Source organism: Periplaneta americana, chromosome 8 (assembly GCF_040183065.1).
Source record: "Periplaneta americana isolate PAMFEO1 chromosome 8, P.americana_PAMFEO1_priV1, whole genome shotgun sequence".
NCBI classification, from domain to species: Eukaryota; Metazoa; Arthropoda; class Insecta; order Blattodea; family Blattidae; genus Periplaneta; species Periplaneta americana.
Window position 1 is genome coordinate 43560945 of NC_091124.1, and position 12736 is coordinate 43573680.

At 34.2% G+C, this 12736-nt stretch overlaps 1 protein-coding gene across 4 annotated transcripts in view; it reads left to right on the forward strand.

Annotated features, from left to right (window-relative positions):
- Nucleotides 1–12736, forward strand: part of Blimp-1 (PR domain zinc finger protein 1) — a 454433-nt gene that overhangs the window by 309105 nt on the left and 132592 nt on the right. The gene's annotated exons all lie outside the window — the stretch shown is intronic.

The following is a 12736-nucleotide window of genomic DNA, read 5'->3' on the forward strand; positions in this document are numbered from 1 at the left end:
CTCCCTAAAGGACTTTTCCCCTCCGGTCTCCCAACCAACACTCTATATGCATTTCTGGATTCGCCCATACGTGCTACATGCCCTGCCCATCTCAAACGTCTGGATTTAATGTTCCTAATTATGTCAGGTGAAGAATACAATGCGTGCAGTTCTGTGTTGTGTAACTTTCTCCATTATCCTGTAACTTCATCCCACATAGCCCCAAATATTTTCCTAAGCACCTTATTTTCAAACACCCTTAACCTATGTTCCTCTCTCAGAGTGAGAGTCCAAGTTTCACAACCATACAGAAGAACCGGTAATATAACTGTTTTATAAATTCTAACTTTCAGATTTTTGGACAGCAGACTGGATGATAAGAGCTTCTCAACCGAATAATAACACGCATTTCCCATATTTATTCTGCGTTTAATTTCCTCCCGAGTGTCATTTATATCTGTTACTGTTGCTCCAAGATATTTTAATTTTTCCACCTCTTCGAAGGATAAATCTCCAATTTTTATATTTCCATTTCGCACAATATTCTGGTCACGGGACATAATCATATACTTTGTCTTCTTTTTTGTTTAATATTTTAAAATAAGTTGCGGAACATTTAATATGACCCCAATGTTCTTAAGGAAAAAAAAAAACGGGAAATTTATTTCCCCCTTTAAAGTACTCTTTTATATGTGAAAAATCCATTACATAAAATTTAATGCGCCTTTTTGGTCTTCCCAGCCGCTGTAATAACACCATTTTTTTTTAAATTCTGGTGCTCATGATTTTTAAATGACACCAAACTTTGATTGTAATTTCCAGTACCTTTAACTATTTTTCCAATATATTTTTCCCTTTAAAATAGTTTTTGGTATATGAAAAATACATTACCTAAAATTGTATGTTCTTTTCTTTTTAATTTGTCCCTTCAAAATATTTTTTGATATGTGAGAAATAGGCTACATTACATAAAATTAAACACTTATTTATGGCCCTTTCTCAGCTGCTGTGACGTCATTTTTAAAGCTCTGGTGCACAGGGTTCTTAAATGTACTAAACTTCGATTGCAATTTCGCCTAACTTCAATATTTTGCTTTATTCTATACAAAAAGTTATGTATCTTCTGAACTATTAATGTTACATGCATGATATTTGCTATACACATTTTTTATGCTTTTCCCTTGAATATATATTTCTTATTTTGTTGCATTTAAAAAACATGGCTCCATATTTCTTGCGATATAATTTTAGGGTGGCCGAGACGTATATGGGAGGAAAATATAAAAAATTGATTTGAGAGAGGTGGAATATGATGGTAGAGACTGAATTAATATTGCTCATGATAAGGACCGATGGCGGACTTATGTGAGGGTGGCAATGAACATCCTTAAAAGCCATTTGTAAATAAGTAATAGTTTATTTAAAATTTTTTAAAACCAATATCAGAATTGTGTTTGAGACATTTTAAAGAACATGCTTTTAGGATCAAAATTTCGTAGAAATTTGAATTTACCTTATAAAATTGCTTATATATTATTGATGTTTCCTTTAATGTTTTGTTCAAAATTTGAGCCCCCAACTATTTTTCAAAAACTAATCTCTAATTTAAGTCGTTGCAAAAATAATATTTCAACATACAAAAATTTAAAATTGTGCATCAGTTACAAAAAATTTCAGACGTCAGTATCTTCCCCATTCAAATGTAAGATAATTTTAAAATTAGTTTTCGTCCTTGTTTTTATCATCTATTATCTGTCAAGAATTATGTTGATCTATTTTCTAGTTTCTCTCTTCCTAGGGCATCCATTGTGATTTCTCCTTTGTGCGGAGTGTAATGCAGGACTTCTTTTCGCAGTCTTAAACTTTCATCGTGTGTTTGTTAATTATTGTTATCCGCCATATAATATTCAGTTATTACATTTAATTACTAGCCGTACCCGTGCGCTCCGCTGCACCCGTTAGAAATAAATATAAAGTAATTACATAATTAAAATAGGACATTTAATCCAGGGAACATTCGTGTTTGATAGAAGGATAAATCGTTTAATATGTTACTTAATTTAAATTGCATCCAAATAATTAAAATGCGATCATTTTGGTCCAGAGACCACTCATTGGTGCAATGACAATTCCTTTAACATGTTTCTAATTTTTATTACATGCAACCATAGTTTAATGAACATTGACATCATTTAGATTTAATGTGTATACTTTATTTTACTTGTTATAGGTTTCCATTGAATTATGGTAATAATTTCATTTTAACCCTTGTTTTCTACGTATTCAGTAAATGGCGTTTGGCCACTATGGTTGTGAACCCTTCAAATAACTTAAATTATATTATATAATATTACATATATTATATTATATTATATTATATTATATTATATTATATTATATTATATTATATTATATTATATTATATTATATTATATTATATTATATTATATTATATTATATTATATCAGAAGTTACTGTAATAACATTATAGCATTATGTCCATCTAGAGAAACTACACTTTCCAATGGTGAAATAATAATTAATTATACAAATCGGTTAATTTAGCTTCCGATATTACTTCATACAAACACAGAAACATTCTCTGTAGGCTATCTTTCATAGCTTTCGATTGTTGCTGTCCAAGGCCCCTTATAGACGAAGTCATTTGTTTTTTATTTCATTATACGGCCTTAGATGGCAGTTATTTTAATTTTAAAACTCATTTATCTCATTAAATATCAGTCCTATCAAACTTTTTCAAGGAATAAAACTTATCGCAAATTATTTTTAAAGAAACGTTTGTTACGTAACATTTTTCACATAAATCAATAATAAGCGAGATATTTCGATTTATTTAATTCAGGCCCCCTTATAACCCCCCTTTTAAATAATCTATTTTGAATGCCATATAGCCTAAAATCTAAGTTACAACGAACATAATTTATATTCCAATTTTCATCGAAATCCGTTCATCCATTATCGCGTGAAAAGGTAACAAACATACAGACAGACAGACAGACAGACAAAAATGTCAAAAAAGCGATTTTCGGTTTCAGGGTGGTGAATTATATATGTTAGGACCAATTATTTTTGGAAAATCGAAAATTACCAGAAAAATTTCGGCTACAGATTTATTATTAGTATAGATGTCATAATTTTTTTTACTGTGACGCGACAACGCTTGAAGGGCGAAGACCGACCAATCCCTCACGTCCACACGCCCTGGCACGCGTAAGTGATCATCCAATTAGTACGTAGCTAACGTGTGGTAGCAAAATGTTTTTTCCCATCCGTTACAGCTGGCTTACGAAACCGGATTTTACTCTTCATTGTAGCTCCATAAATTCATCGCAATGCTGAGTGTGTACTGGTCGAAATTCGATAATAAAATTTCTTACCTCTTGAAGACTCGAACTAGCGTTCATTCCGCATCGCTAATCCAAGTTACGTCATCTCCGTCCATGCAGCTATGGCGTGCAACTTTTAATTGATTCAAAATGTTTTAATTTCTTATCGTTATGGATTTTGTACACCTCTCTCCTGCACCAAAAACGCCATTTATGCGGCATCGATTTCATTTCTTGAATTCTTTGTATTCGTATTGACATCGCCAGTGAAAGAAATTAGTTAGCAAAACGTTTAAATGTATTATAAAAGTAAAACTTTCAGTTCACCTGCTACCAGCAGCTTACGATTTGACAAGCTATCCGATCTATAAATTCTGTTTGTGTCGCTAAGAACTTGATTTACTTCATCGATTAACCCATTATTAACTTTTAAAATAAACCAGAAGCTGAAAGCGTTGCGAAAAAAAAATTGCTGTTGGTTCTTTAGGAAACCTTTTCCATTTCATTAAAATTAACCAAGTCATGTACAATTTTAAATGTACACCGCCAGAACTTAGTCTTCCAGAGACTTCAGACCATTCCAACTGAATATGATGAGCATCGTATGAAGTCCATCGCTATGAGACATTCAGTTCGATACATTTTCCTATAGTTTCTACAAATTAAATTCTACTTTAAATTGACCTAATAATATATCCATTCAATTTCAAATTTCTCTCAATATGATTTCAGTCACAATATTATGACCTATTATTTTTAATAAACACGTATTTTGACAATAAATTTCGATTCTATTTAGTTTAATTACTTAACTATATAATTTCTATCCTAGATTGAAGATTATCATCGGTCATAGTGTACGCTCAAGTTCATGTCGTCAATTAACATCAAAACACCACCTAATACAGAAACATTTCATCTGTCGTAAATATCATCAATAACAACTTTGATGAATTAAGGTTTCATGGTATAATCTTAACAAATACATTATGGTGTATAGGCTATACATCTTTCGGACACAGAAAAGTGGTACACTAACTGGGTAATAAGAATATGGATACAAGCAAATTAGATAAATATAGATTAAAGATTGTAAGCATCTCTTCACATAGTATTTTACATAAATTTTTTCAGTTTTAGATTTTTATATAGTGAAGACCTGCAATTTTATATACTTACTTACTTACAAATGGCTTTTAAGGAACCCGAAGGTTCATTGCCGCCCTCACATAAGCCCGCCAGCGGTCCCTATCCTGTGCAAGATTAATCCAGTCTCTATCATCATACCCCACCTCCCTCAAATCCATCTTAATATTATCCTCCCATCTACGTCTCGGCCTCCCTAAAGGTCTTTTTCCCTCCGGTCTCCCAACTAACACATACATATACATATATATAATACTCTTCTTCGTGTTGATGACTCCCATCTCCACAATGTTAGGGACCTTGTAAGTGAAAATGTTTCTGCTCTGTCAAAATTGAATATCACAGCTATTGATGCTATCAACTGGTCAGGTCGTAAAATTCGTAAACACTTAAGAAACGACGCATTCCAAACTTGGACAAACCATATCTTGCGTGGTAAAGGGGTTATTGTTTATAGTGATCTCCCCAAGGCTAACTCATGGGTAAGCAATCGAAAGGGCCTATCTTCCTCAGAATGGACCAATGCTTTAAAAATGTCAAGCAATATTTCGGCGGTTCGCGCAATACCGGGCAGAACTCTAAGCACAACCCGCTGCCGTCATCCAGACTGTAGCGAGCTTGAAACACTTGGACACGTGCTTGGACAATGCCCCAAAGGCGAGCTGCTGATCAATCATCGTGTACGACATGCTTTGGCGATATCGTTAAAAACTTTAAATTGGGAGATTCATGAGGAAGTACATTGTGTATCATCAGATGGTTCTTTTAGACTGGCAGACATTATTGCTATCAACGGACGCTTAAAACGGGCTCTTGTTCTTGACCCTAGTATCCGTTTCGAAAGAAACCTAAATCAGGCCACCGAAGTTGATATTGAGAAGAAGTCCATATATGAACCTTGCCTACCGTATCTTTCTCAAAAGTACAACGTCCCTCTTAAACAATGGTCCGTCATTGGTTTGCTGTTTGGCAGTAGAGGTTCAATCACAAAATTCACGTGGAATTATCTTAAGGAACTTCACATTCCTTTTGATTATGTAATGTCTATTCTTATAAATATTATCAAGGATTCTCTTCAAATATTACATCATCATCATCTCTATTTCAATTAATCAACTTATATTTGCCTTCAACAATTAACTTTTTTTTTTCTTTAATGTATCACATCACATTATTGTACATGTTTATTATATTCAGGACCCTTGTGGTCACTCAAACTTCTTTGAGCTGATGTCTATAATTTAGAAATTTATTATTATTATTTCACGTTTATGTTTTTAGCCAATTGACAATAAGGACATATTAATGTTCCCAAACTATGTAGATTTTAATATGTTTTATGTTTATCAATGTATATTGTATTTTGATCATAGAGGCACATGTATTTATTTAGGGATGACATTGCAACATAAAAAGTTGTAGACTATCTGATGATGTCGGTATGACCGACGAAAACGTTAATACAGTATACTGCATACGGCATACTATCCATACCTACACATAAGACATCATCGTATTCATCATCATACACAATCTCGCTCTCGCGCTTGTGGAATACCCTACCCAGTGACATAAGAGACTGTCGGAATTTAGTAGCGTTCAAAAACAAACTTATTAAGCATTTTCTTACTGCGTAGAGTAGGTTTAATTTTTACTTAATTAATAAAAAAAAGTTTCTCTCTTCGTAACTTTTACAATAAACTGTCTAGCTTTTATTAATCAGTTAATCTTTTAGTACTTTGATTTTTATTGTATTTGTAAATTTAATATTAATTGTAATTATAATTGCAATTGTATCCTTAATATTGTAGTTGTAATCCCCTGGTAGAGGGGAAGAGAAGGCCTGATGGCCTTATCTCTACCAGGTTAAATAAATAAATAAAAATAAATTATGTGAAGTGAACGAAGAGAAAAAGAAAATCTACGAACCCAAGATTCAGTACCTATCGGCGAAATACAACATAGAAAAAATCACAGTTACCGGTCTCTTCTTCGGAGCGAGAGGCACCATCCCGAAAGCCTTTGTAAAGTGGAGGGAAAAATACGAGCTGACGAGAGATCTTCAAGATGCCATCGTCACCACCATAATAAAATTTTCTGTAGCGATATTTCGTCAGCATCTTTATGATGTACATTCAATTTAAATTACACTTGGTTCTATTTTTTTTTTCTTATGTCTTATTCACTTTTGTCTGAAACCTGTTTATATAATTTTTCATTTTAAATTTTATTGTGAGCTATTCTGTGTCGCAGGGCAAACCCAAAATATTGGCTCAGACTATTAAATTAAATTAAATTAAATTAAAGGATTTGTACCTTACACATATATAAAGTAAAGTCATTGGCTGAAAATAAATCTTTGTATTGTAGTATTGCTAGAGTTAAGATCTATGGAATAGAATAAGTGAAATGAAAAATTCATTCACTAACTGAGTCATACAGTATACATTCACTCATATTCATTTGTTTAGTAACGCATTCATTCGTTCCTTAATTCATTCTTCCCTCCCCTTTTGCTAAGAAACTCGCTCTAAGGTTCTCGGCCTTGTCTCAACCTATGTACATGGTCACTGATTGTTGCCGTCATATTAATTACCGTAGAAGCCATTTATGTTTGTCCCTATCTGGAATATGACTCTGCACTTAGCATTTGCATATGAAGAAAGCGGGGCGATCGTATCCCTGCGCGATAAAGCCCCGTCACACGTGTCGTAGCTTGCGCCGCTGTAGCCGGCGGCATCATTAAGATATATTCGACACAAAGGACTGGCGCAGTTATAAAGCGAATCCCCGGAAACTGGGTCAAGAAGGACGCTTGGCAGCGCCGCTCTCTATTGTTGCGGACGATTGCGAAGTCCGACGATCGCTGTCACGGTTCCCAACCTAGCGCCATGTTTATACCGGCCAGCATGAATAGAGGGGACAGAAATGTAGCGAAGGAGAGCTGTCGAACATTTCTGGATTAAAATATCAATAACGTTGTGATGACGAAGATAAATGCATGAATTTTTAAAAGAAGATTATCTATTTATTTGTTTACTGATGATTTATTTATTTATTTATTTACTTACTTATTTATTTACTTGCTTATTTATGTATTTATTTATTCATTCATTTAGTTATTTACTTATTTACTTGCTTATTTATGTATATATTTATTCATTCATTTACTCATTTATTATTTATTTACTTATTCAATTATTTATTTATTTGTTTGTTTACTTACTTATTCATTAAATTATTTATTCATTTACTTATTTATTTACTTGCTTATTTATGTATTTATTTATTCATTCATTTAGTTATTTACTTATTTATTTGCTTGCTTATTTATGTATATATTTATTCATTCATTTAGTTATTTATTTATTTACTTATTTAATTATTTATGTATTTGTTTGTTTACTTATTTATTAAATTATTTATTTATTTATTTATATTTCCTAACAATAGTAGCAAATAGTATTTGCTGACCATAGGTTTTCATTTATTCATAGTTCTCTGCCGAAGAACGAATCTTCCACTGCAAACCCAGCATTCTCCAATCTCTCCTGTAATCTCTTCATATAATCCATAATGTTATCTGTCATCTTTTATCTTCTTGTACCCCAACTTTTCTTCCGTTCACCATTTCTTCCAGTGCATCCTTCAGCAGGCAGTTTCTGCTAAGCCAGTGACCCAGCTAATTTCTTTTTCTGTTCGTGATCAGTTTTAGAATTATTTTTTCTTAGCCCATTCTTTCTAGTACAGTTTTTTTTCTTTTTCTGTCTGTCTGTCTGTCTGTGTCTGCTTTTTCTTGGGAAAGATAAATGCGGTAGCTTCCCGTTTTATGCACATCAACTCTCTTTCTCATCTTAAAAGATTGGAGGGGACCAAGCATGAAGGAAAGAAGAGTGGATTTGACTAATTGCGCCCTACGAATTTCACCGAAAATTCACCACAATGGTTAGATATCAGTTCTATCAGAGTTTTCGACCCTAAGTAATTTACAATGAATATGTACATTCTAAATGTATCAGCAAATTGGATGAAATATATATCGCTACATATATTTTATCAGTTTTAATGCATCTGGAGACCGGGAAAGATATTTATAATTTCTGGTATACATAAGATTGTGAAATCTGATGCCTCTCGATAACGTAGCAAGCTAGAAGGTCGCAGGTTCGATTTCCGATGTTGTCATTATTCCTCCATTTATTCAATCATTCTGATCGCACTATGGCCCTGGGGTGTACTCAGCCTCTCACTGAAATTAGTATCAACGGATTTACTTTCCTTAGAGGAGGAAACAGCGGGCTTGTAGGACTGTTATCCAACCGCGCCATTTCCTACATCCGAAGATAAGTAATCACTTTTCCACAAAGCACTCAGTTGAGACCCTGAGCGTCGTTTAATATCACTCATGCTAGCCATACTGTAACTGACTCACAAAATATGGATAGCCTATATACAATATTACAATGGTACTGGGATCTCATGACAGGAGTGAACTCCAAAAAGCAACCTATGCGCTGGAAAAGTGGGCTGACCAAAATGAGCTGGAGATAAACATGCAGAAAACCGAGCACATGATATTCAGGAAAGGGGGGAAGATATCTCAAGAAGACAAAATCTTCCTGAAACAAGAACCTCTACAAACCGTAAACCAGGTCAAATACCTCGGACTGACACTAGAGACCACAACAAACTCATTCAGGATACACACCAAGCAAAGAGCTACAGCAGCCACAAAAGCCATTCATGACATCAGAGAACTAACCAAGCTATCTCTCAAAACAGCGATGATCATCTTCCACACCAAGATAGTCCCCATACTTACATACGGACTAGGCCTAACGTGGGACAAACTGCGCACGAAAGACCTCCATACCCTAGAGACCGTCAAGGCTCGCTTCTTGAAGGCTACACTAAGAGTCTCAAAACACACTCTATCCAGGCTGGTGTACGTGCTCGCCCACGAGACTTTCTTGATAGAAGAAATCAGAACAAAACTCGATCTGCCCTCCACTTCCAACTGGAAGAAATCACTAGACGAGAGGATAAGGAAGAGGGAAGACATCTGGGAGGATTTCTACATAAGTGAGGTCATGATAAACCGGGCCTGGACAGACACGAACCAGAAGCTCCGCCACTTCGTGACATCGCTGGCGGTTCATGGATACCACCACAAGATATGCAGAAATCAGTCTCTCCACGAACCGGATGACAACTGTGTGTGTGTCTTATGCAACAAGACATGTGATAGATACCTTATCCTAATCTGTGGGAATCGGGAGCTATCAGTGATTAACTTTGTTCAATCGAAGTAACTCTCAATTATGCACAATTTGTGCGCTTTATTATTATTATTATTATTATTATTATTATTATTATGATTATTATTATTATTATTATTATTATTATTATTTCAGTTCGTTTTTTAAATGCTAAAATCAATGTTTGGCGAACATTAACTGCAAGAGCGCCTACAGCTTAGGCAGTCTTCAGAAAAATGTACACGAGTGATAAAAATGCTCTGTGCAAGCTGTGTAAGATCACTACGCCGAATGGTAGACAGTAATCTAACGATAAGTGGGCTTCGGCATTGTTCATCGGAGAATGTGAACTCGTCTTCGTATTGATGCTGTACTGTGTATTGTCCAGGAGTTTGCACAAATATGAACTGTTTTGTTGCGGCTTTTAATTAAAACTTTATATTCTCCGAAAACATAGTAATTGGTTTCGATTTGAATCCGCTTCTGCGAACACATGCAACTTCTGTAGCTTTCATAATAAGCGATTGTCTGTTGTTAACATTGTTAATGGTGGATGAAGGTTCACGGTATATAAAGCTCCAGGTAAAAACTGTCGGTCATTTGTCACCCACGTTAAAGGGAGTGACGGGTGAAATTTTGGACATTTTCAGTAAAAAAAAAATCTCATTTCCGTTTCCTTGTAAAAAATGAATTAGCAACTGACTACCCTACCACATTATCTCCTGGCCTAGTTGCCTCATAAGTGGTGTCTTGTTGGTGTCACTTGTGAAGTTCAGCCCTGTCTTCGGACAGTTGACTAAACAACAACAGCAATCCCCTATTCCAGCCGTGGCGAAAATGTAACTCACGAGCACATTGTGGCTCGCAATGGTTTCTCTTGCTTTCTACCTCCCACAACCCCCACCCTCTCACTCACTGGAATCAAACTCCGTTCCATTATTTTGTATTTGTCTCTGACCTGCGAGTGGCGTATCGTCGCAATGTCTCTCTCGAAACCATGTACCTCTACAAAAACGAAAGTTTCAAGTAGGATGGGAGGATGCATATTTTTGCTGATAATATGATGAGAATATTAAATGTATGATTTGTTCACAAGTATTACGAGGAAACGGTTGTTTAACATAAAACGGCATTACAAGTTACTACATGTTACTGATGAAACATTAAAAGGTTAAGTGTTATTGTTGTTGTTATTATTATTATTATTATTATTATTATTATTATTATTATCATCTCTGTACGTCGATCCTTTTTCAGCAGATGTACGAAAAATGCGGTTATATCTTCAATTTAAACTCACAGATTTACAATGTGATGTTAAATGAAAGCTAGATATAAGGACTTGACAAATGTTCAACCTTTCAAATTTTTGCCAAAAAATAATATCCGAAGCTTCGTTCTTTCGCTTGCTCTGTTGAAGCCATGTTCACTACAACTTACGTTTGCGAAAAATTATTTTCAACAATGAAAATAGTAAAAACCAAATTTAGATCACGACTGACAGACAAATACCTTCGTGATCAACTATAACTGACAGTAAGTGACATAATTCCTGATTTTGAAACTCTGTCGCAGAGACATTCTGAAGACAATTAATTTTAGGTTGTGATAATGTGTCTTATGTTTTCTTGTTCATTTCTTTCTTCGTTACACGTACTAAACATTAGTTTGTAGCCTTGTACTGTATAAAATTTTATGTAAGTGCTAGACGTAAGGAAAATGAAAATCCGTTAATAAATCAGACAGTTGCTTCACTTCCCCTTCGTGTGTTCGCCTCCCTCCATAGGTGCTATGCACGTTGCAGGTTACACAGTGGCTCGGCGCACGATCGCATTTTCGCCACCGCTGCCCTATTCAATCAAATTATATGTTGAGTAAGTTTCAATGTTCTAGGGCGCTCGAGAGCATCAAAATTACGCAATATATAAATGGCTTCACCTTTGAACTTCAATTCCATGCATATTTTAGAAGCTGTTTTCTCAAACTTCTTTTCAGTACATTTCGTCAATTTCGACGTGTAAAGGCTCTTACAATTTTGATGCTAGAAACATGAAATATTTTTAATGCATGTTCTATACACTGTGCCTAACAAAATAGCGCATGGATTATATCATTAAATGAATACCTTTTAAAATAAAAAATGAAATATTTATAGTGGCAATGGAAAATTTATATTTTTAGGTATGCAGTGGTTATAACATTTTTCTCCTTTTTTAGTAAAGATATAGGAAAACTGATGCATTATATATGCCACTGGTTTTGCAAAAAATTGAAACATTTTACTCAAAAATTGAGCGACATATTTCATTTTGAAATTAAATTAAATTTCGAATAACCTCTGCAGTTCAATGCATCATTCCTGGTGCTGCTCCTACTACTACTACTACTACTACTACTACTACTACTACTACTACTACTATCAATACTACTACTGCTGCTACTACTACTAAAGAAAGATAACAGAGGATAATTAGAAACCCCATAATTGCATGGAACGTTTAAGTGGTTGATGATATGTGATTTGAAATAATCGTAGATCATCACTTTTTGAGAATCATCTTAGCATAATCATGAAACAAAGAACTTGAACTTTTGATGAATATCGTAACCAGTGCAAGGAAATAAAATGCAGCATTCGCTAGTCAAGCTACTAGTAATATCTTGAATGTAATATATTATATACGACTAGCCGTACCGTGTGCTCCGCTGCACCCGTTAGAAATAAATATAAAATAATTACATAATTAAAATAGGACATTTCATCCAGAGAACATTAGTGTTTGATAGAAGGATAAATCGTTTAGTATGTTACTTAATTTAAATTGTATTTTAAAAAATTAAAATGCGATCATTTTGATCCAGAGACCATTCATTTGGTGCAATGACAATTCCTTTAACCTGTTTCTTAATTGTTATTACATGCAACCATAGTTTAATGGACATTGACATCATTTAGATTTAATGTGTATATTTTATTTTACTTGTTATAGGTTTCCATTGAATTAT